Genomic DNA, 25,778 nt, shown 5'->3' with positions numbered 1-25,778 from the left:
ATGACACTTCCAAGAGGAGAGCAGCAAGGCCACTTTGAGGAGATGACCTTTGAGTGGAAACCTGAATTTCACCGAGGATCTAGCAATGGAAGCACCGGGAGGAGGAGCATTCCAGCCACAAAGTGGAGCAAATTCCAGGTCCTTAAAATAGAAATAAGCTTAGAACAGCAGGCCCCAACCCTTTTGGCACCAGGAACTGGTTTCTTGGAAGTGGGGGAGGTGCCAGACAGGACGCAGAACTCAGATGACACTGTGAATGGGGGGGGGGGGGGGGGGGCAGGGCAACATTAGGTGGAGCCCAGGTGAGCTTCACTTGCTGCAGGTTCCTCACAAGCAGCTACTGGTACCAGTCCACAGGTTCAGGGTATGGGGCCCCCTGACTTAGAAGATTTGAAGAATTAAATGTAAGCTGATATGTTCCTGGTAAACTGACTGAGAAAGCAAGAAAAAGGCAAACAGGGTGAAACAAAAATATGCCAAATGATGTAGGGCTTTTAGGTCTTGGTAAAGAACTCAGATTTGATTCCGAGTTAAAGCGGAAGTTAGTGGAGTGTGTTAAGGTGGAGAGTGAAGTAACCTTCTGGGAGTGTAGTAATAGGGAGCAGTGGGGAAGCTGTTGCAGTTATCAGGGATAGTTTCAAGGTAAGCTCAGACTCAGGTAGTAGGAATGGATATGGGGTGAAGAGCAATAAAACATTCAAGCTCCATTCTGGTGATAGAACAAACAGGATTTGTTTTGTATTTGGTGGGAAAGAGGAGCAATCAAGTTTAACTAAATCCCAGTAAAGCAATGAAATTTATATCCGTGAAATAAATAAAAAAATATTTTTTGTTTTTGTTTTATCTTCTTTTATTTTTTAATTATTTATTTATCTGTTTGTTTGTTTATTTTTAGAGAGAGGGGAAAGGAGAAAGAGAAGGAGAGAAACATCACTGTGTGGTTGCCTCTCACTAGAACCCCCAACTGGGGACCTGACATGCAACCTAGTCATGTGCCCTGCCTGGGAATCGAACCAGTGACACTTGGCTCGCAGGCCGTTGCTCAATCCACTGAACCACAGTAGCCAGGGAGTAAAAGAGTTTTAAAAATTAGATGCATATTAAAGTCATTTATTTAACTAAACTTACTGAAAACAAAAAATCCTTTAATTTTTATACAATAAAATTCTATTCAAAAATATGTTAGGCACCTACTATGTGCAAAGCACTTTGATAAACCTTACAGATAACACAAAAGATGTTATTTGTGCTCTCAGTAATGCTAAAAATAGGAGGCATATAATTAACTAGGGAACTAATTTTTAGATAATGCTTTCAAATCAAGTAAAACATTTATTGAATGCCTACCATGAGCCCAGCACTACTAAGAATAAAAGGTGGTTACACACAGATGAACAAAATGTACTATTGGCAGAAAGAAATTTAAAATATAAATGAAAAACATAATTTCTCCTGGAATTAGCTACCAGAGATTATAAAATATACATCTATCCATTTTATCTTCAGTAAGTTGGGAATTATCATTATATCGCATTTAAAATCCATCTCCACATTTACCCAGTGGTGCCTAGTGGTCGTATTCTTTTCTGCTTTCCTGTCATGGCTCAGCAAAACATGCTGAAGGTGCTATAGCAATTAGCACATTGTTTTTCTTATAGGCATAGTTTGCTTGGTTCATGCTGTTTTAGGGAGAGAAGCTGCACTGAAAAATTAAAAGGCTACATACTCACTGCAAGTGGATTCTGATGACCTAAATGATTGGAAAGAAAGTAATTTGCTATGCCATCTGAACTCTGAGTGTGCAGAGCAGAGCCCTACATGGGGCATGGTGCTGTGTTATCCTGTGCATTCATGTGCCAGGATTTCCCATTCCACACAATTAGTCACTTTATATTAAAATAATAAGAGAGGGCTTTAGTATCTTGCATGTTGCTAATGCTGTTTCCACTCACATAAAAATGCTTCAAATACATCTTCAGAATGTGAAAATGTTTCAACTGAACACCCAGCATTTTCAAGGCTGGGTGGGAGAACAGTGACTGAGGGTTTGGGTTTTTCATGACTGAAATTACCTCATCTGCTACTTATAATTGTAGGTGTTAAATGCCAATAGTCTGTTTCCATCTTGAAGGGAAGTTTTGTATTATGTCAAAGCCAAGGGTATGTTTATATTCATGAGATTTATGGCAAAGGTTGGTAGAAATGTTTAAGGAGTGTAATTTTTACATATGGAAGCAATTGAAGGGCAAAACACAGAATCATGTAGGACAAATCTACTTCCAGGGATTCTGAGTACAGCTGACTTTTCTTTGAGTTCAGATGAGTACCTAGAGGCTGGATCTGGCCCTCGTAGTGATAAAAATAACATGTTCTCACACTTATGAGGATAGACACCTGTTATTTAGACAATTTCTACCAACAGCGAAAAAAAAAAAAAAAAGCAGATTTCTCATTGCCGGCACTTCCCTGTTCACAGCTGCTTCTTCTCCACACTAATCACGGCAAAGCAGACATGCATCTCAGAATTGACCAGAGAATGCAAATGGAAATAAAAGTCTTCAATTATACATCTGAATATAATCACCGTCTGGCAACAGTGTTGAGGAAAAAGGGAAAATTTTTAAAAAAAGAAAGTGAACTGAAATGGAACCAGAAAAAAACAGTTTAACATAGTACAAATTGGTGAGTTCCTATTCATTCAGATTTAAGTCCTATACACCTATAAATATAACATTAAAGATATCTGAACAGATATGTCTGTTTATATTTTTCTAGATAACATCAGTTCAATTAACATTTAGAGAGTGCCTGACTGTCATGAGAAAAGAGAAATTATTTCTCCTTGTTAGATTGGAATGTGGAAATAATGGCATTTGTTCAGGGTCTCAAAGAAGAACCAGCTTCTTTGTATAGAAGAAAGATGGAACATGATAATGTTAAACTAACAGCCCTTTCCATCCTGTACACAAGTGAAATTGATCCTACTTTGGTGACTGCCTCAACCACACTTGAGGAAGAAGCTACCTTCTATACTCCAGAGAGATCGTTTATCCCAATAGAGCTGATCCTGACTTGATTGACCTGCTTTCCAGCTGCACTTGCTTCTGAATTATCTAGAGCTGTGCATTTTGGTTTAGAATTGTGCAACTCAGAATTCCGTCAACACTTTCTCCTACCATTTCTGAAACTGTCCCAACTGAATTAAGAGCAAAGCAGGCACTCAGATAGTCTGCTGTGTTCCACTCTCCACCCATGCCTCATCCAGCATATGAGAATTATAAACACTGTGGTTTCAGTGATCACAAATTGGCCATTCTAGGGCCAACTTGTTGATTTCATTGATCTTGTCTTATGAACTGATATTCACCAAAGTGTAAATCTGGTGTCATGGAAACAGAGATGAGAGAAAATGACTACTTTGTAGATGTGTTGCTTCATATGGGATCTACGAAATACTTGTAAAGTTACCTTGCAAACTAAAAAAATGTATACATATATAAAAAGAGTAATTGCAGTAACATTATTATGCTGTTGAACTTCCAAAAGACACACTTACCTTGAATCAATTTTCCTTGTACTTTTCAGTGATAGCACCATTAGACAATACACCTATCTCTATGTGGTGTCCAAATGACTTATACCTAAACCCTGCAGCAGGTGTTGGTTGCTGCAACTTCAAAGTGCATTTGACTCACTGAGAACTAATTTATTATAGTTGTAGTTTATAATATCAGCATAGATGCTATCTTAACTGGACCTCTCTCTAACATCAGTGAAGGGAGAAAGAGCTATGTGTTGATTTCAATTCTAAGCCAACAGAATGTTGAGGGATTTGAGAGACCACCTGGCTGGTATGTTCCAACATGGGACTTAAGCTACAAATACTTTCTAAAAATTGGACTTTTTCCATAAATAGATACTACACATGTACACAAAATATGTTTCTTTGAATTTAATTGAATCTATATGAATATGTGAATGAAGAAAATAAATAAAATTTTTTAAATCATGATAAATTATTAACTAATTTAATAATTGCTTTTGAAACAATTCAGGTTACTAATTTTTAAAAAATCTCCTACTTATCTCTTGTTTTGCTTTTTTTCTAAGCCATTCTCTGAGCTACTAATATTATGACATTTCTTTAAAAAAAAAAAAAAAAAGATCAAGAGCTTCCTAAAGATTCTCAAAGCCCAAACTCCTTATCAGAGCACAGCAGATATTCAATGTCCAAGTGCCAGTCTATCTTTTCAGCTACATTTCTCATCCAGCTTCCCATTTCCTTCCACCCACTCATCCACCTACTCTTTTCAATCTCAAACCATTCAAACCTGCATAACTTGCAGTTTCTCAAAAATGCCAGGATGTTTCATGCTGCCTTGCCTTTGCACACACTGCTTCTTCTGCCAGGAGTGCTCTTTCCATCTTTGTTTGCCTAGCAAACAAACACCTACTCATACACTCTCTTTTCTATGAAGGGTTTTCAGACCCCTCTTCCCTGACTCTGTCCCAGTGGGGTTATCGCTCTCCTGTTAAATATCACCGTGTTACATTTAGTACACGGCACACATCCTCATTTACAGGTCTGCTCTCGCGCTCTTACTCCACTCTAGGCTTCTTCCCACCACTGTCTCCATTGGTCTAAGGTCAGGAAATGTATCATAACTATATTAGGATCCCCAGTACCAGTGCCCTGCCATTTAGTGAATGTGGAAGGAAGGAGGGAGGTAGAATGGAAAAGATAAGGAAGCAAAGGCACAAAATCTTACAAACTCTACTCAAAAATACGTTTCACATTAACAACATCTGGGCATCTCAGCAGCTAGTACCCTCACCAGAGCCACTTTTGTGTGACTTTTTGCAAAAGCCTCTTTCTCTGGTCTCTTTGCTTCAACTTTTGCCTTGTTTTGTCCATCTTACATACAGCCACCAGAGTAATCTTTCTAAGAAATAAGTAAGATCCTATCACTTCTGTGATAAGAGTTTTCAGGCTTCCTATTAAAAAAGAAATAAACAAAAAAAGGTCTCCACATGCTATCCTACCTTTTCAATTCATCTTGCATAATACTTCTCCTAATTCAGGACCCTTCAGCCACACTATTCTTTTTTTTTTTTTTTTTTTTTTTTTTAAAGTATATTTTATTGATTATGTTGTTACAGTAGTTCCAATTTTTTTCCCCTTTACTCCCCTCCACCCAGTATCTCCCTCCCCCAGCATCCCCCCCCAAGTCCATACCCATGGTTCGTAAAAAATAACTATCCCTCCCTCTCAGATATTAAGACCCTTTGTAATCTTGTAAAGGACAATGGGCGAAGGTCTCAAGCTCCTCTAGCTGCTTCAAGCTGGACATGGTCGTCGTCCTACCTACCCTTGGGTCCAGAAATCCCTAATAACAGTGGGGGTGTGGAGGGGAGGGTGGCCTTCCCACATGGGGAAGGATTGTGCAGACTCCAGGTCAGTTTCAGCCACACTATTCTTGTCCCTGTCTTGCCAAGACATCGATGTTGTCCTGTTTCAGGTCCTTTGCACTTAATGTGTTAAGAATATTCTTTCCCAGATCTTCATATGGCTGCTTCCCTCACATGATTCAGAGAGAAGTTCAAGTACAACTACCTTAAAGAACTCCTTCCTGACCACTCTGATATAGCCTCCAGTCCATTCCAAATGCTATAATTGGCTAAATGGAACTTGCCACTATCTAGGGTTATCTTTTATTGTTTACTTGCTTATTGCCAATGTCCCCCTCTGGTAGAATAAAAACAGCTTTGTCGTGTTCAACACTCAATTCTAGTCTTAATAGCTATGTTTTCCAATGCAATCAAGGGTCCAAGTTCCAGTTTAAGAATATATATATATTTGACTTCTCCTACTTACCGTTAGATTGTTTAGAAGTCCTGGTACCAATAGATCATGTTATGAAGATGGTAGTGTATTATTGTTTTTGTTTTTTGTTTTTGTTCTAAGTCTAAGAAGATAAAAATAAGTGATCTCTTGAGATGCTGCACCCAACAATTATTCTGAAAACTGAAAGATTTGCAACAGCCACTCTTCATGAAGCCTAGGGCTTTCACTACAGAATAGAGGCAAGAGTTGCCCTTGATTTCTGCTGTTAAATAAATAAAATAGATTAATGAAATCTTCCAACTGAAGAGCCAGGCCATCCAGTTTCCTCCATGGCTATTCAATAACAGAGTTTGAATTCAGGGTACTATCTCTCAGTCAAGGGCTATTCCCATTATTCAACACTGCCTCTTCCTATGTGCATGTATATCTTTACATGCACAAACAGGGATTGTAAACACAGGTTGTTATTAACTGACAAGAAGCTTGTGTTTTTGTACAGTGCAGCTATGAAGAAACTGTAGATTTTCTCCTGGGAAAACTAATATTATGCCTTTAGGCAAGCAAGCCAATATGAGTATATTTTACCTAGAACTCATTCAAAGTGCAATATTAATAGCATTACAGCTCCTAATCACCGTTTGTAGAAGTATCGCTATGGGAAACAGTTCAAAATATTTTAATTCCTTAATCTGAAAACAACTCAGCCTCAGCTCTGTAAACAAGAAGGGCCCCTCCCTGAATAGTTTCCATTGTTTCTCTACAGTGGAGGTATACACACACAACAATTTAGCTCCTAGAGTGGGAAGTGCCACATCACCTGATAGTTTGGAAAATATACTTTAACAGGTTTGCTGTCATGGTATTATCACTGACAGAATAATAGTTCATTGTTTTCATATTTAAAGATTTGAAGTGTTATTAAAATAAATACCAAGGTTCTCCTTAATCAGTAATATTGAACATAATATGCATAATCTCTATTATTTCAGTTTTTGTATATGTGGTAGGCAGAATATTGCCCCCAACCCCAATATGTCCCAGTCTTAATTCCTGAAGCTTGTGCATATGTTGCCTTACATGGCAAAAGAGACTTTGCAGAGGTGACTAAGGTTAAGGACTTTGAGAGGAGAGATCATCCAGGAGGATCCAAGTGGGCCCATTTTAATCAAATGAGTTCTTAAAACCTGAGACCTATTCCCAACTTTAGTCAAAGAAGGAGACAAGGCTATGGAAATAGGATCTGAAACTTGAGATATAGAAGAGACTCTATCTATTTATGTTGGCTTTGAAGATGTTGGAAGGGGGCCACCAGCCAAGGAATGTAGTTAACCTCTAGAAGCTGGAAAGGGCAAGAAAAGAAACTGTTCCCTAGAGTCTCCAGAAAGAGACCCTTGGTTTTAGCCCAAGGAGACTTCTGAGCTGCAGAACTGTAAGATAATAAATATGTATAACTTTAGAGGAAACACATACAATATTCATTTAGAAATAGTTCTTTCATTGACTATAAGTTAGATATCAACTGGGATCTCCCTGCTTCTTAAAATCTGATTCTAAGAGCCAGTCTTTCCTTTTGGTGGTCTTCATGGTCATTTCCATTTACTCCTATTAGAACAATTCAGTAGAAGAAGATTTTGCCATTTCTCTTGTATGTCCCCTTTTTATACATCATAGACCCAAGTAAAATGTACTTGTCTTATGTTCTCACTAAAACATTTTGTGTAACTTTTTTTCTGAAGACTGAAATTGTATGCTACCAAAACACAACCCAAATAAAATTAAAAATTTTCAAGAGAAATTTTAAAAAATCTTTTCCTCAACTGAAACTTCACAATCTAGTCATGTTCCCCTTCAATCAAAACTGTGGCAAATTAGTGTGTGGACTTTTATCCCACTGAATCTTACACGCCTCAAGTTTGGGTTCTCTTATCCCCACCCAGTGGTTTAACAAGAGTTTGTTTGTTTGTTTGTTTGTTTGTTTTTTCCTGAGGTATTGTACAGAAAAAGAAACTGTCAATCAAATGAAAAACAACCCACTGAGTGGGAGAACATATTTGCCAGTGATACATCTGAGAAAGGGTTAATATCTAAAATTTATAAAGAACTTATACAACTCAGCACCCAAAAACCTCAAACAATCAAATTAAGAAATTACCAGAGGACAGGAATATATATTTTTCCAAAGAGGACATACAGATGACTCATTAAAAAGAAAAATCACTGCTCTCCTTAACTAAGTTGAGTTTGAGGTATATTCAGAAAGAAAACAGAAAATATAAAGTATGTTTCTTTGAAAAAAATTTCAAAGAGACTACATGTTTGTAAAGTCCTTGAAAAATATAAAGAGCAGTGAATAGTTTAATGTTATTTATAGTCATACAGCATGTGGCCAATAACCCTAATTATGAAATAACTAATTCATGTTAATTTCCAAAATGACAATATTGTCAAAGACTAAGCATAATCTAGGTTTTTTTAAAATAAATGTTTATTGAATATTTTCTAAGTATAAAGAATTATGCTAAATGCTTTGAGCGATAGAATAACACACCATATGTAATCCCTGACAAAAATCACCAGCAAAGTCAAAAGAATAGAACATTATTTCTGTTGAAATGCAACTTAAAACTTAGTGAGGCAGGTAAGAAATGTAAAATAATTATAATACAAAGTAGTATTTTAACAGTTTCTAATGAGTACAACAAATAGTCTTCAATAGATGCTCAAAGGACGGATGTAGATAGATGAACACATAAGCTTAATGGAGAACAAGAAAGAGACAAACTATCAATCCTGCCATGGGCTTCATCAGCATCCCCTCTTGAATATGATAGAAAATCTTGGGTTTCATAGTATGATCTGGCTAGGTTTGAGTGATTCTTCTGTTACTACTTCTTGTGCAAGTGGGTAAATATCTTATCCTCTGTGAACCCACTTTCTTATTTGTATAGTGTAGTTAAATTATATTCACATGCCTTTTTAAGATTTCTTTTAGAGATAAAACCCCTCCTTTTTGTAAGTATATTTTACTGATTATGTTGTTACAGTAATTCCAATTTTTCCCCTTTGCTCCCCTCTGCCCAGTACCCCCCTTGCCTCCAGTAATCCCACCCCCCTTAATTCATGTCCATGGGTCCTGAGCTTCACTCTTTCCTATTATTCTTAACATCCTCCTATCTATTTTGTACCAACCGATTATGCTTCTTAATCCCTGCACCATTTCCCCATTTCTTCTCCTCCCCCCTCCTAGCTGATAACTCTCCAAATGATGTCCATACCTATGATTCTGTTCCTATTCTGGTTTGCTTAGTTGGGTTTTGTTTTTATTTTTTAGATTCAGTTGTTGATAGTTGTGAGTTTGTCATCATTTTAGTGTTCATAGTTTTGATCTTCTTTTTCTTAAGTAAGTCCCTTTGACATTTCATATAATAAAGGCTTGGTAATGATGAACTCCTTTAGCTTCACCTTGTCTGGGAAGCACTTCATCTACCCTTCAATTCCAAATGATAGCTTTGCTGGATAGAGCACTCCTGGTTGCAGGTTGCCTTTCATCACATTGAATATTGCTTGCCAGTCCCTTCCTGCCTGCAAAGTGTCCTCTGAGAAATCGGCTGATAGTCCCATAGGCACTCCCCTGTAGGCAACTCTCTGCCTCTCTCTTGCTGCCCCCAGGACTCTATCTTTATCTTTCACCTTTGGCATCTCAGTCATGATGTGTCCTGGTGTGCTTCCCTCTGGGTTCAGATCGCCCAGGACCCACTGTGCTTCCTGGACCTGTATGTTCATCTCCTTCGCAAAATTTGGTAAGTTTTCCTCATTTTTTTCAATTCTTGCTTCCTCATTCTGCACTGGTTGACTGTTATTTTCTTCCTTATGTTACAAATCATTGATTTGAACCCTGGTTTCCTTCCCTTCACCATTTGTTTTGTGTGGATTTTCCTTCATTTCACTTAGCATAGCCTTCACTTCTTCTCTTATGAGTTTGCCATACTCAAGCATATCTGTCAAACCTGTGAGCATATTTATCACCAGTATTTTGAATTCTGCATCTGTTAGGTTGTCTATTTCCTCATCTGTTAGGTTGTCTATTTCCTCATCATTAGTTCTCCCACTAGAACCTTGATCTGTTTCCCCTTCTGGGCCATACTCCTCTGTCTCCTCATTCTGACAGGCTCCTGTGTTTGTTTGCCTCCATGTCCAAAGTAGAGCTGTCACTCCTGTTATGTTGTAAGGGGCAGAGCCTTACAGGGTGACCTGTTTTACCACAATGTGACGCTGTGTGTGGGGGAGGAGTCCAAGAGGGAACAATGCCACCCGCCCAGCACTCGCCCCTTTTCCAGGCACCTCTTCCATTTCCGCACTGGACTGGCGCCCCTCTAGCTGCTGCCCTGGCCATCGTTTCCAGAGTGGGTGGGTTTGTGGATGTTCTAGGACAGTGGGGGCCCTTTAAACAAGCAGACTCTGCTGAGACCAGTGGTTTCTGCCTTCACCACAGCCCCCACTGGTTTGCACAGTCAGAAGCAATGAGGCTTGATTTTCCCTGGTGCTGGGACCATGAGCTGCGAGGTCTGATGAGGAGCTGGGAATGCTCCCCAGGTGTCCCTCCTGATTTTTTAAAATGTGTTATTGCACTTTCTGCTGACCTGCCAATGCTGCCACCACCACACTGCATCCTTTCTGCCCTGGCTCTGCCCCTCCTACCTTCTGGATGAGTATTTCTTCTTTATATCTTTGTTTGCTGAACTTCCATGCAGTTTGGTTTTCTGGAACTTCTGTTTTTTTCTAGTTTTGAGGTAGTTGTATTCCTTCTTAGTTGTGGAGGGAGACACAGCATGTCTGTCTATGCCTCCATCTTGGCCAGAAGTCCCAACCTCCCTCTTTTGACCATTTCTTAGCCCTTAGCAGTCTGGTTTCATCCCCCTTTAATCCCTGGAATCAACACTGCAATAGGCACCCCTTAATTCCACTTTATGACTATTAAATCCATCTAAGGTCCTTTGACTAGTATCTTTATCTCTCTGCTTCTTTGACTCCATTGATTAATCACTCCTTGAAACTCTTTTATCCCAGGTCTTAATGATGCTATGCTTGCAGCTGCTTTTCTCTGTAGAAGTATTTTTCACACTATAGGTCAACACTTACCAGTGAACTCAATTATAGATCAACAACACACATTTTTGTTGTTGTTGTTGTTGTTTTAGTAAAATAAAATAGAATTTACTTGAAAACATCATGTATCACATTGATTATAATAAAAATTTTGGTAACATATTTGTTTCAGATGAATGTGTGTGTGTACATGTGTGTGTATAGATGAGTTATTGTGTGTTTGTATATATCTGGCCAAGATAAAAAATATATTTCTTATCCAAAGGCATGGCGATAATTCTGCAAGCCATAGGTCTAGAGCTATATTTTCATGATTTAATTTGCTAGTTCCTATTCTTACACACACTCTGTGATATTGACTTTTTCTTCTCTTCTAACTATCTATAATCCCTAATTATCTTTTTGGCAGCTCTCTCTCCTGAACTTCACAACCAATTTTTCAATACTGCCACCTGGTTTTTTATAGATACCTAAACTCATTATATATTATTGATCATTTTAATTGAGTGACATGAAGAAAGTGATATGTTAGCATGCTTAATCTGACAACAGTATGAAAGATAGGTTTGAAGAAGAGGGACTGGTAGCAGGGAGATCAGTTAGAAAGGCATTGCTATGATTCAGGTGAAAGTGATTAAAAAATAATCTAACAACAAATTCAATACCAAGTCTAAAGAATAGGAAGATTAAAATAGTTTTCAAACTTTTCAATATGAAGTTGAAACCAATTTCAATAATAATCACTTATATATAATAATAATCACTTAATAATACAGTATTCCCTCACTTAGCATGGGTATTACGTTCTAGACCCCCCTGTGGTAGATGAAAATCCATGAAGTAGGAACCTTACATTTATTTTAGTATTTATATATATATATATTAAGGCTTTATAAACCCTTCTCATACTTATAAACCATTCCCAGTCCCTTATTAACTTTTCCCACTCCCTTACTAACCTTTTCCAGTTTTATAAACACTACTTATGTTCTCAAACATATTCTACACTCTTAAATCTATGTAACTTTAACAACATACGTATACAGTACGGCAAAATCCCTCGATATAGCAAAAAATCCGCGATAAATAATTAAATATAATATTTTTTAAAATCCCGTGATACAGTGAGGCTGTGATAAGTGAACTGCAATATAGGGAGGGACTATTGTAATGTTATATCGATTGCAAGATACCACACCTTAACAGTTAAAAGGCTAAAAAATCTATCCATAACTAAGTCCAGTCCATAACTTAGTTCTATGAAAATTTCGGTTTAATCAAAACTATATATCTCTAGTTTGATTTCACTTTGCACAGAGTTAATAAAAATAAATAAATAGGTATTCAACAAAACAAGTCCTCTGAAATTCTAGTGTTAACTGAATCCTTATATCTATACTTAACGTCAAATCAAATACGATTATAAATAAATAGGTTATAGGTTTTAAATTTTTCCAATAATTTTTCACTCCATAAAAATTTGAGTAAAAAGTAGGATATTTAAATTATTATTTGTATTTTAAGCTCAGATTTATGTGTAAAGATTTTCCTCCAGTGGGATGCCAATGTCTCTTGATCTTTCCTAGAAATTGTTTAACCTACAAATTATGTGTCAACAGAGAAATCTCTGATACTGTTATGTCAGATAATTAATTCCTCATTTTTTCCTCTTCTTCAACTAAACTTTATAAAATGCCCTCTAACCATACTTTAACAGGGTGATGACAATTTAATTAGATCAAGACCTCAGCTAAGAAGAGCCATGATAGAATTGAAGACAGTTATGGATTACAGTTGAGGTTTTGTTGTCATCCTTCAGTGAGTCCAGCAGCTACATAAAATGACTACCTCAAAAGTCAATGAGTGCTTATACATTCATGTTTTTACTTTCCCACTCATAAAAGAGTCAAAGAGAAAATACTCATCTATGAATTCACAATATTAGTGAAAGAGAATTGGACATGAAATCAGAATAATTTTTTTTTTTAATCTGAGTTTTTCTTTTGTGGTGATTTGGCCTTGGGGCAGTTGCCTAAAACTCTCTTTTTTCCATTTGATAAAAAGTCAATGCACTTTTCAATATAAAAAGAACTGACATGTAAAGAATCTAAATAACAATATTTCTGCATGTTTTGTGCTGGAATACTTTATAAAATAAGCCTAAGGAAAAGGAGATAGACCAGCAGCTAACCCACCAGTTAGGTAAGAAAAAGATGGTTATGTTCAGAGAAGCTAACTTAAAAATGGTTCCTTGTGATAAAGGCTGGGGGACCATAGTTTATACAACAGCTCAAGCTACCCAAGAATCAACAAATAAAACAAGTTCATAAAAAGGAAGAAAGGAAAATGAGGAATGGAGTTCACATAGACTCTTACATTGTCATAACAGGAAGCTACATGCAAAAGTGCATAGCAAGCACATGAGAATATAACTGATTTCACACAGAAGGCGTGCTACCAGTAGCATTGTTTCAATGTGAAAGTGTAAGACTATGTCACTCATTTGAAATCATTTAGTAAAAGCATCAGATTGCCAGATTAAAAAGTAGGCAGACATAAAGTAGAAATGCTGTTGCTAGGTTTGTATCCAAGAAGAATAGCATTGCAATAATCCTAATGGAGTCTGATGAAAGACTCATACAAATTGTATTTATGACTTGCTTTCTTATACTCCAGGTATGCATTAAGAAATGCATAGTGGAGAATGAGCTGGAGCATAAAACCTCTCATTTTTATTTTATTTTATTTTTTCAAAAAATCTCATTCTTAAGAGAACTTATATCAAATAAAACAGCAAAAACTGCTAAGGAAGGGAGTAAATACGTGTTTGCATCATGCTCTCAAAAATAAAAATAGTCACCAACACTAGGTCCATCATTCCCCAAGGCAACTTTTATTACCCCCTGAATTTATATCATTAAGCATCTCATTCCACAAATAATGTGAGGTTGCTAAGTCCTGTGGACTTCTACCAATCTGTTTGAGTCAAAAACATATATATCCTTCCTATGGAACTAGATGCCTTTTATCATGCACGGTACCTCTGGAAAATGTAATTCAACATTTATTTTAACTACAGGTTGAGTGAGCTTCTCCTCAAGGCAACCATGATGAGCAAGAAGCATTCCTAGTGAACAAGGGTAGGAAACAAAGACAATAAAAGAGAAAGAGAACTGGAAATAAGAAACCTCACATTTCCTTAGACAAAGATCTGTACAAAGAACAGTGCCCAAGGAGGCCATGGTTTATATCAATGACCACCAAAAACTAAGGGACTCCAACTAGGCAAATGGGAACACAGAGCAAAGGTTCAAAGAAGCAGGCAAGACTTGAAATCAAGGTCTATAACAGGGTTCTGGTATCAGGCTATCTAGCCATTCAAAAGATAACAAATGGATGATGACTATATGAGGAACAAGATATACCTTCTTATGCTATGGTAGTACCAAAAACTAATACAAGTGTGAGTTCTTCTTAGGTAAGCTGTTCAAGGCAAAACTAACTCTGGGAGAAAATTAGTACTCACCAGTATATGAAGGCAGAATTGAGTCAACTGATTAGACTCCTATGGAAGACATAGACTGAGAAAGCAAGTATAGCCAAGAAATTTATTTAGACATACAAAATTCTGAATAAAAAACATCAAAATATTTCTAGACGCTACCACATTGGTGGGGTCAAAATAACAAATGTGTTCCTGGCATTCATCAGCATGAGTTCAGGTACTAAGCAGAGATACATCTTTACACAAAGAGCAGGGAAGAACACAGCTGAGCAGGGATGGGAAAGGCATAAACCGCCACCAGCCCACATATATAACAAAACCTTTCCTTGTTCTAGCACAAGAAGATATTTCTTAGCATACAAACTCACAACCAGGGGAAGAGAGAAAGTGATAGAAAAAGTAAAAATTAGAAAATTCAAAGTATCCATCTTCTCTATATTTTTTTTCACTAGAGATTTTTTTTCAAGATGAACTGTTTAGCCATTTAATTTATCTCCCTGAATATATCAAGATGATTCCAAATTTTACATCATGTATTTAAGTTATATTGTTTTTATTTACCATGTTAACAGACTGCTTTATATTCAGAAATTTTTATAATCAACAATTTGGACTTTCAATGATAAATTCACAGAATTATACCAAACTAAGCAGCACAGTTCTTTTTAAAATGCAAATGAATTAAATATTATTTTTATTTTGTGATTTAGAAAGTTAAATCATTAAATAGGTTAACAAATTTAGGACTATCTCCAACTCCTGAGACCTTAACAATAAAATCTGAAGTTAGCTGGAGTATCTTTCTGGATACGTGTCATTTAAATCCTATTCCTCCCAATTCTTAATCTCAGCTCTATTTTATTTCTATTACTTTATTTCCACCTCTTAAACTTTGGCACTTGGTCTCTATATTTAGATTCTTCAAGGGTGTTAACAAAGATCCTAACCTTCATTTCTCCCCTCCATAGCTCACTCAAATTTATTAGCTTATTCAGTGATGTTATGGAATGTGCGTGTCCCCTCCATAATTCATATGTTGAAGACTTACCCCCCAGAATGACTGCATTTGAAGTGAAAAAGTATCTGAGGTTAAGTGCAGTCATAAGGATGGATGATCAGTGTTCTTGTAAGAAGAGAAAGGAGTAAGTTCTTTCTCTGCATGCACACAGAGGAAAGAACATGTGTGGATGAAGTGTCTATCTCTAAATCAGAAAAGGAGTTCTCATCAGAAGCTGACCCTACCAGACCTTGATCTGGGACTTCTATCTTCCAGAACTTGGAGAAAATTAATTTTTGGTGTTTATGCCACCTACTCCAATGTATTTTGTTATGTATGGAAACCTGAGCTAACTAAGACAGTCCTGGATTTGAAACACCACAATTTCCCCATATGTTCTCTTAAACAAAAGCAGGGGGCAGGGGAAAACTCACAGACAATATGCAATTCATAGTATCAGAAACCATAAAATTACATGTATTTTCTTTATTATTGAAGGATGCCATATCTTTGGAAGAAAGCAATGAAAAGATCTATAATTAAAAAGTGAGAGTTTTCCCTCCTTCGACATTTCAGTCAGCAGTTAACACTATCCATAATGAGATGTTTCTCTTTCTGGATATATTTTTGAAAGTTAAGAATTAAGAAGGCAAGTGGATTTTAATAGTTTTATAATTCTTGCATCAGGGATTATATTTTACAATAGAGATTTTTGTGATTCAATTTTAGAAATTCTAATTCACTAGATCTGGGATGTGATCTAGGAATATGTATTTCAAACATCCAGTAGTTCTGATAATAAATGCTAAGACCCCATTTGGTCAAGCATTAATTTAAATATTCTAGCTATGGGTTTTGTGTTTTTATTAATATTACTGTATGTTTTAATATTATTCAGTTACTACATTTTCACCATTTTTCAAAAAATGTATTTATTTTATGAGTTTTATATTATTTGTCTAACAGTCTCTAAACATTTGTGATTCCCCTCAGAAAAACAGAAAATCATATTTTAATTGAGCTGTGAACTTGGATGAAAACCTCCTAGAACTCATAGGAAAAGGTTTTTCTCTGTTTTATTTTCCTTTTTATTAGATTACAGTCACCAATTACCCATTTATTCCCACATTTTATGGTTGAACTAATTTGATCTCACAATCTCAAGGCATTCATAAAGACAGAAAGATTAGGCAAATAAAAGACAACCAAATGTGCTTTTTTCCCCCCTCCGATTTAATTTAAACTAGAACAACTGAAGTTTATTATAAACTGTGTCAAATAAAAAAATGCATTAAAAACTCACTTTATTAAGGAGGTATAGATAAATAAGAAACACTATGCTCCCTTATAGTAACCATGAATAATTTTAAAGCAATTAAAAAATAGTCCATTAACAACTACAGGTGATCTGTAATGTGAGTTGAACATTGTTGTCATCAGGGTCAGTCAAGATAGACTTTCGTTCAATTACATATGTATCTTACCTCCCCAAGGACACTTGAAGGAGTCATCTGTACCAAACTCTTCAGCAATTTCTTTTTTTTTTTCCTACTTGAAGTTCATTAGCTCAATGGCAGGTTGATGTATCACACTTAAATTACTCTCAAATGTCATCTTTTTAAAAATCTACTAACACAGCCTTACACTATGGAGTTAAATTCAATCATTCAATTTAGCTTTTGGTTCTTTGAAGAAATTACTTTATCAAATTCAAGCTGCAAGGCTGCCATAAAAGGTGTTAATCATGTCATTTGCTACCATTAATGTAAGCCCTGTTTTTATCCAGTTCTGCGCTCAAATTCCTTTTGCATCCTCCTTTTTTTTAGTAAGAGTCTTCCACTGTATAATTAGTTCCAAAGAGTAACTTACATGCATTAGGAAGCATATTAAACAATCAATAAATAAATATTTATTGAATATCTACCATGTTCCTGAAAGAAGAAGACCTGTGCCCTTCACTCAAAGAATTCATTATCTTATTGGCAGAATATGATTTACATACATGAAATGATTTAAGAACCATAAAATAAAGTGTTAAATTATGCGGTTCAAAGAATTATATGCTACATGAGTTCATTGAGGTCAGAGGATTTAATCTGGGCTCTAAAAAATGAGCAAGGTCTTGGCAGAAGGAGAGAAAAAGGAAAACCATGACACAACGACTAAAAATGGTCTGAGTGCGGAAGGTAGGCTCATGAGTGAGGAGGGTGGTCGATGCGACACAGAGTGAGCATCCCACCTGCCCAGCCTGAAACTTCGTGTCAGAAGCGGTAGGAAAGATAAACTGGCTAAAACAAAAATAACGTTCATTAGACTATCCTGCTGTAAAACAAGCAGAAGATGAAAGACTATCTTTGATCTCTAAAAGGCTACATTCCTTAGAGAAAGGTAACATTTTAAGAAGAATATTCCATCCTTTCTTCTTCCAGTCATTCTCCTACTGCATTTTTTTTTTCCTGCACTTAAATTTGATTCATTTTCTGCCATCTCTTATTGGCAAAGTACCAGAAAAGAATTTAAACTCAACTTTGTTTAATCTTATCCCCCGCCCCCTTTTTTTCTTTTTAGGGTAGAATATAATGGATTAAATTCAATATAATCAATCACTAGATGGGCATTATAATAGCCAAATACTTATTAGCATCCAAATTCTGCATTGTTTTGCACACATAGAATAAGTCTCTGAGAAGTGTAAACTGGGAATTCTAAAGAAGATAAATTTAATTGAGGATATCTCAAACATGCTGTAAATAAATTTAAAATGCAAAACATATAAAATTTTTAAATTTTGTATACGATCATCAATTCCTCCTTACTTAGGATCTTGGAAAATCTTTTCCCTCCAATGTTTTTTTTTTTTTAACTGTTCTCTTTTTGAAAGTAAGACTTGGCTTATTGTTCTTAGCTTCTCTGTTCTTCTATTTTCTTTCTTGGTATCATGTAGGAGGTTTGCAGAGACCCCTGACAAGATGCAAAGTCTAGGTAATCCTGACATTTTGGCTGTGTGACCTTTCTAAGAATCTGATCACTCCCATCCTCAATCCTCTTCACACTCTTTGTTGTATTGTTCTCGTTATGTGTATGTGTTCAGTAAAATTGTTTGTTGCCAATTTAAATTATTTACTGTCTTCACTGCTTCAGCTGCTGCTAGATTTCTGAACTGGATCTGCCAATAACTTCCATGCAACACATGCTCACTGTGGTTTTCTTGCCGGTTGCCAGTTGCTGAACTCTTTGTATACATTCTCAATTCATTGTGTTACCCCCATGTGCTGTCTCTGGCATCTGCCCTAACTGCTGGATTTTCCTGGATGGAGAGGTTCAGCAATTATCTTTACACATTCTCTGCCCAGTTGGAGGTGCTATTATTTTACTGTTTTGGGGAAATCGGCTATTCCCCCAGGAAGTCAAACAAAACCCGTGTCTTTTATACTTCCTCATTTTCTCACTTTGACAAAAGTCAAAAATTATTTTACCCAGGGGCTATGAGCATAGCAAGACATTTTTTTGTTTATTTTATTTTAAATTCCAGCCCTTCCATTAAATGTGGGTATAAAAGCTAACTTTACAGAGTTTGGAGCTAGCTAATAGCTAATGTTGCCTGAGCACCTAAGTGCAAAATGATATAATAATGATTCACAAGATTTAGTTCAATTAATTTCCAAAACACACTTATGAAATGGGTAATATTATCTCTTTTATTTAAATAAGTAAACTGAAGTTTTAAAAGTTAAAGAAATTTGCCTAAGTTAACAAAATCTGACATTTAAATATAGGCAGATAGAAGTAGTAAAGAAACTACCAGATGTAAATTTCTTTACTTCAAGATTGCATTGTGACTCAGACTATCAATGACACTGAGAAAATAATCAATTGAGAATGTGACTGTGACCTCCCTGTCCAACATCATTATTTAAAAGAAAGAAAGAAAGAAAAAAAGAACCCGGCAGCATTATGAGTGCCTAGGACAAAAATAATAATAATGTACTTTACATTATGCATTTGTATTAATTAAAACAAATAAATTTAGAACCAAGTTAGTGTTACAAATAGAATGAAGCTTATTTCACATATAGCAGAAGTTCATTACTTATTCACCTAACAGTCTAGAGGGAAGTATTTTGGCCAGCAAGTTAGGTAGGTCTCCTTGATGCTGTTATTCAGGGACCAAAACTGATAGGACTTGGTTGTTTATAACAGGGTTTTCAGGGTTCATCTACTCGCCTTTGATTACCACCATTCCATGAAAAACAAGAGAGAGAGAGAATATGAGAGATATGTCTGGAAGTTTTTATGGCCAACCTCAGAACTGGTACATGTTCCTTCTATTCAAATAGAGGAATAGGGAAAGAATTGGAAGAGCATAGTCTCATGACTAAAGCTAAGTGCAGGGAAACTTAGAAAACACTGTGTAGCTAACTAGTCATTTGTCCAGCCCTTTGATTACAATGGGAGAAAGGAGAAGTAGGTTCTAAGGGACAGATAGCCATCTCCACAGTCTAGTCTCTGATCATCAAGTATCTGTACCTCTGGACCTAGATAAAATAGACTCATTCCTGTCCCAGGGGGACAATTCAAAGTCTTACCCAGTTGCTGCATCCAGTTCAAAGTCCAGAATCTCTGGAATGTGAACTTTCTCCAACAGGGCTAGATTTTCCCCCACAGTACAGAATACCCACCAAAAGGAAGGCATTCTGATTGAGCCCCAGTGAGTGTACATTGATGGAGCAGGATAACCACAATAAAAATTCCTGTTAAAAAGAAGAAGAATGTGTAGAGAAACAGAAACACTCTTTCATTACTAATAGGAATGCCAAGTAGTAAAGCCATTTTGGAAGCCAGTTTGGCAGTTTCTTAAAAAAAGTAAACATAGTCTTTTGAGCCAGTAAATGAGTTGAAAACTTATATCTACATAAAACCTACACGTGGATAATTTATAATTGCCAAAACCTGGAAGTAACCAAGATGTCCAGCAGTAGGTGAATAGAAAACAAACTGTGGTATATTTACACAATGGAACATTATTCAGTGATTTTTAAGAAAGACATGAAGAAACCTCAAGTGCATATCACTAAGTGAAAAAGAAGCTTATCTGAAAAGGCTATCCGCTGTATGACTACACATATACGACCTTCTAGAAAAGGCAAAACTTTTATTACAATAAAATACCATATTTTTTTCTCCATAAGACGCACTTTTTTCCCCGAACGGGGCAGGGGGTGGGGGGTGTCTGTGTGTCTTACTGAGTGAATAGTGCATCACAGACCACGATGTGTATTACCTGACCTGTCAGCAGTGGCGACAGCTGTTAGAAGAGGAAGCAGTAGGCCCACATGAAACCCCTGGGGACACTTAACTGTCCCACTTTATTGCTGAATCTCAGGGCATCTGGTCACTATGAAGATAGTGAAGAAAGTGATATCAGTGATTGTGAGCAACTGAGCTTCATAAATTCTGACACTAGTGATGATGAGTTCTTGGGGTTCCCAGAAAACTAGAAGAGTACTTGAACCTTAAAGCCTCTTCTAATTTGTTAATGACAGTGATGATGGTTCTTAATACTGCTGTTGACTGATGTTCATTTTTTATGGTTGAAATATTATTCTGTTATATTTTATCAAATATTTTAGCACACCATTTGGTTCAGAATATTTTTCTTCCTGTTTTCCCCCTCTAAACCTAGGTCAGGTTTATGGTCAGGTGCATCTTATAGTGAGAAAAATATGGTAATTTAGTGGTTACCAGGGGCTTGGCAGGGCAGGAGGGCATGTGAAGAAAGGTTTGAGGAGGCAGGGAGAGATGAATAAGTGGAGCACATGGAATTCTTACTGCAGTAAAACTATTCTGTATCATATGTCGGAACCCATAGAATGTACAACACAAAGAGCAAACCCTTATGTAAAATATGAACTCTAATTAATAATGTATCTATGTTGGCTCATCAATTATAAAAATGTACCACACTAAGGGAAGAGATTAATAGGGAAAATAATAGGGGAAACTGTGTGTTTTGGAGTTGGGGTGAAGGGTTACATGGAAACTCTCTGTACTTTCCACGCAATTTTTATGTAAACCTAAAACTGCTCCAAAAAATAAATATATATATATATATATATATATATGTATATATATATATATATATATATATTTTAAGAGAAGACTGGAAAAAATACAGCAATCATAATTCTTTGAAATGAGTCACTCCTGCTGGGTGGGCATTGTGTGAGACCCTGCCGTAGGAATAGAGGGGATCCCCAGACTGTCGTGGTTTGGATTTCTGGGAGAAGCTTCATTGTCCCCTGGATATACCCCCTGCGCAGTTCCTCCTTCACTGCCATCATCCATGCCACACCTGTAACGAGCACTGAGTGTATACCCTTCTTACAGGTCAGGGTCAAAACCTTTCTCCGGTGAGGCTTATGGTTTCTTTGGCAGTACAATTCCCTCAAAAGCTAAGTTCTTGCATTATTTATTTCCTGTCCCTTCCAAGTACCGGTATTCACACTCAAAATAATTTCTTAGACATAATTATTTAGTCTGCTCTTTTTTTAACTACCCTGGAGAGAGAGACAGAGAGAGAGAGAGAGAGAGAGAGTGTGTGTGTGTGTGTATACACCTGTGTATAGACTTAATGACAACAGCTACCCTGAGGACATCTAAAACAGTTGGGTGGTAAGAGATCAGATTTTTGCTGTGAGATTAAGTACCTTAATTTAACTTAGAAATCTTATTGGTCCTTTGCATTTGAAGCCATTTTAAGTCTTATTTCCTGTTTGGGTTTCAGAAGCAGTTAACTTTTCCAATACTGAGAAGCCTGTGAATTCTCTCTCTCCCCTTCAATCTCTGTGCACAAACCAGCCAATTCTTGCAATACAGTACCTTACTTGAAGCAATGAATAGCTGCCAAAATGTATAAATATTCCAGCTCTTTTCCAACCACTACACCTAAAACTATATGAGCATGTGGTCTGCATTCCGAGTTGTAGTTGAAGATAGCTTTAATAAATGTCAGTGTTTTGCCATGATATCATGTATTTCTCCAACTTTTCAGCTTGTGACACCACTGTCCACACATTAATTTCTGGATTGGTTACAGTAGGCAAAATGGTTGAAACAAACCCCAAAAATTCAGTGGTATAAAAATATGTCTTTCTCACATAAAAGGGGTTCCAGGCCAGCTCTGGCTTTTCTCCATGAAGCCATTCAGGCATTAGTCTGGTGGTAACTCTGCCATTCACATCACAGGCAAATTCCTAGATCTCTCTGGTTATTGTCATGTTAGTAAGGCAGAAGGAAAAAAAACAATGCGGCAAAATGCTCAGGAGTCTTATGGGCCAGGTCTGTGAGTGGGACACACCACTTCTACTCACATTCCATCAGAGATTACTCAGGTGTATGGCAATACTTAACTGCAAAAAAATGCTGGGGAATGTAGTGTAGCTGGTCAGCCATTTGCCCAATACATACTTAATTCCAATGGAAAAAGGGAGAATGAGTTTTAACAAGCAAAAGTATTGCCCAAATCATAATAGACCTTAGCCTGACCCCATGCGGGATAGTGACTGATTTGTACCCCACCCCACACAAAAGGGTGCCAACCCACCTTTACCTCTAGACATCCAAAGAGTCCTTTTGTCAGAGAAAAAAAAAATTCCTCTTCCACTTCATTTATAAGCGTGCCTTCTAATTTTCTGTCCCAGAATCTTCTACTCAAGATAGTTGTGGGTGGGGATGTCAATTCAAGAAAAAGTCCTTTCCAGACACAGGCAAACACATAAGAGCATAGTAGTATGTATTACTATATTCATCACATACAAAGTGATCATGTGTAGAATCAACAGTTCATCCCATGTTGCACTTGCAACCCGATACTTTATACGTGGTCCTCCTGCAAGCAGCAAGGATGAAACTTGAATTTCATTCTGCCATCTTCCTTCCAAAGTACCTGTATCTCCAGTAAGAACAAAAATCCATTTAGTGGCAGAGTACAGTCTCAATTCAGACAAGAAAATAAAGTATTTATTTTTCAAAGCACTGATATTCTAGTATATCATCATCACTAGTATTAAGCTACTTACTAGATGTGAGACATGATTCAAAGAGGTTTACTTGTATTAGTTTAATCTTCACAAATATTATTGTCTCCATTCTACTGAAGAGGAAACTGAGGCTGAGAGAGGTTTGCTAAGCACAAGCTGAGAGAAATCCATATATTGACAGAGTGCACTTTGCTTCACAGCCCAAAATATTTTTATTTGGGTGAACATTCACATCACATTTTTCTCCAAAAATAAGATATAATTCATAAGTGATTCATGCTGTATATTTGTGCAACGAAAGAACCATTCAGGAAGTTTTCCCAGAGTGAGAGAACAGCCAGCTTCAAAGGGGTGTTCAAGTCTTTACCTGTTACAGAAGCTGCTTGTAGCTTTTACATGACAGTTTTTATAGCTTCTACCTAACCAGATTGCAGAACACACTGTTAGGGAACCTTGCAAGCATAAAGAATTGCTCAGAAGCAATCTTAACTTCACCCTTCTTAATATTTGAGTCATCAGAAGCTACTTGTTCTAATTCCACACTTACCAAGCAATCTTCTGATTATGAATTGGCTTCCCATGTAGTTCTGCAACAGGGAAAAATGTGATGATCAAAAGGATTTAGAGTATTTATGGTTTCAGTGACAACAGTTCCTTACGGCAAAATTAATAAGTAGCTTAGATTATAGAGTGACTTCCCATGCCAATTTCCAAGAGACAAAACTGCAATGACCATGTAAACTCAGGTGTTCTGTCCAAATAATAATTAATCATTGATAACTAATAACTTGATATTCTGGAATCTAGGACACAGGAATAAATACAGAAACCAGAAGCCCTTGCTGGCCTTTCTGTTTGGTTCAAAGACACCAAACTAAGAGTAAAATAAATATAAAAAATAAAAATAAAAAATAGAAAAACACAAAAAGAGAAGCGATGAGAAGACTGGAAATTATATTGTACAAAATGCAAATTTTATTCAGATGTTGATAAAGAGAAGCTATAGGATTTTAAGGATTTGTTGAAACTAAGAAAGTATATTCTATAATTTTGCACCAAAAAAGGAAACCTTTAGAAGATAATTCATAAAAAAATTAATTTGAAATTTCCTGCATTATATTATTCAGATTCAGGCTTTAAGAAGAATGAAGGTACTGAATTGAACTGAAATCAATACAGGGGGAAAAAACTCAAGAAGCAAAGGATAATATAAGATTTCATGTGTGAAAGCTATAGGAAATGGGTATGCTTCCAAAGGTGATGAAAAAGTCAAGTGGGAAGAAAAAACATTTTTGTTTTCTGAAATACTGAGTCTCCCTCTGTTCAGAAATGGATAGGACTAATTCTGACAGATGACTTGATAAGGCCAGTGCTATACTAGGTACTAGGTAAAATACAAGAGAAAATTTTAAATGGTTCCAGTTTATAAGAAACTTTAAGTATTACTGAATAAATACATAAATAGTTTCTCAACAAGACTGTAAAAGTGTGTGATAAAGATTGCAAACTTGTCTGGGTCTGGATCCCACTCTCACAGCCATTGCAGTACACTGAGCTCCATAGAGACAGTGCCGGGACAAGTGCCAGCCAGACGGCCGCTGGGTGACTCTGTGCTCACTGAAGAAAAGTAATTAAACATGGGCAGAGGAGATCCTAAGACAATGAGAGGCAGAATGTCATCATATGCTTTCTTCCTGTGAACTTTCCAGGAGGAGCCCAAGAATAAGCACCTAGATGCTTCAGTCAACTTCTCAGGGTTTTCGAAAAAGTTCTCAGAGAGCCAGAAGACCATGTCTGCTAAAGAGAAAGGAAAATAGGAAGACATGGCAATGGTGGACAAAGCCTGTTTTGAGAGAGAAATGCAAACTTATATCCCTTCTAAAGGAGAAACAAAAATCAAGTTCAAGGATCCTGATGCACCCAAGAGGCTTCTTCTGGCCTCTTTCTTGTTCTGTTCTGAGTATGGTCCACAAATCAAAGGGGAGTATCCTGGCATGTCCATCGGTAATGCTGCAAAGCAGCAGCGAGAGATGTGGAGTCACATGGCTGCAGGTGACAAGCAGTCAGATGAAAAGGAGGTGGCTACTCTGAAGGAGAAACATGGGAAAGATAAGTTTTTCTTGTCTATAAAGCATTTGACCCCCTGTACACAACTCACACCTTTAAAAAAAATTGAAATGTAAGGCTGTTTAAGATTTGTTTTTAAGCTGCACTGTCTTTTTTTGTATAGTTAACACACTACTGAATGTGTCTTTAGATAGCCTTAACCCGATGGCGTTTCAATAG

General features: G+C 36.7%; 1 pseudogene; it reads left to right on the top strand.

Moving 5' to 3' along the window:
- LOC150020080 (high mobility group protein B1-like 1 pseudogene) lies at positions 1-25,778 on the top strand (annotated as a pseudogene).

This window comes from Furipterus horrens, unplaced genomic scaffold (genome assembly GCF_987537825.1).
Source record: "Furipterus horrens unplaced genomic scaffold, mFurHor1.1.pri manual_scaffold_2, whole genome shotgun sequence".
Classification (NCBI taxonomy): Eukaryota; Metazoa; Chordata; class Mammalia; order Chiroptera; family Furipteridae; genus Furipterus; species Furipterus horrens.
Note: the sequence above shows the minus strand (reverse complement) of the source record. Positions and strands in the feature narration are given on the sequence as shown.